Source organism: Mizuhopecten yessoensis, unplaced genomic scaffold, assembly GCF_002113885.1.
Source record: "Mizuhopecten yessoensis strain PY_sf001 unplaced genomic scaffold, ASM211388v2 scaffold4835, whole genome shotgun sequence".
Classification (NCBI taxonomy): domain Eukaryota; kingdom Metazoa; phylum Mollusca; class Bivalvia; order Pectinida; family Pectinidae; genus Mizuhopecten; species Mizuhopecten yessoensis.
This window is the reverse complement of record NW_018405745.1, coordinates 514488-515012: the sequence shown is the minus strand read 5'-3', so window position 1 is coordinate 515012 and position 525 is coordinate 514488.

Sequence of the window (525 nt, the reverse complement as noted above, 5' to 3'; positions counted from 1 at the left end):
GACATTGGCAAATAACTAATATGGCCTATTCGGTTATGGGGAAAAGGGAAATTTTACCAGAGGATTTGGGGCAGGTTCTGACCCCACCCGAGTAAAATTTTCATATCAGGAATACATGCATAATGATAGGCACCTTTCCTCAAATATTTCTTACCCAGGAAATATTTCTTAAAGGAAATGTTGTAAATGCAACAATTAATGTCATAGCATTTCTTATTACATTAGCAATCTCGTTACAACCTGTTAATCTCATTCCACGCATTTAAAACTAGGTCATTGCTTTGTTAATGAGAGAAGCATTACATAAATTGTAGTTATTGTTGTTAATTGTTTGATTACCGAACTGACTGATTAACCGGTTACTCGGTCAGAAGATTTTTCGAGTAACCGGTTAGTAAATTTGTCTGGTTTGACAACCCTAATTTTAACATTATAGTGAACACGTTAAAATGACTTTTTTTCTTCAAATTTAACCCAATAGGCTTCTGTACCAGACATTTTCATTTGAAGTGTGGAACCTTTTTT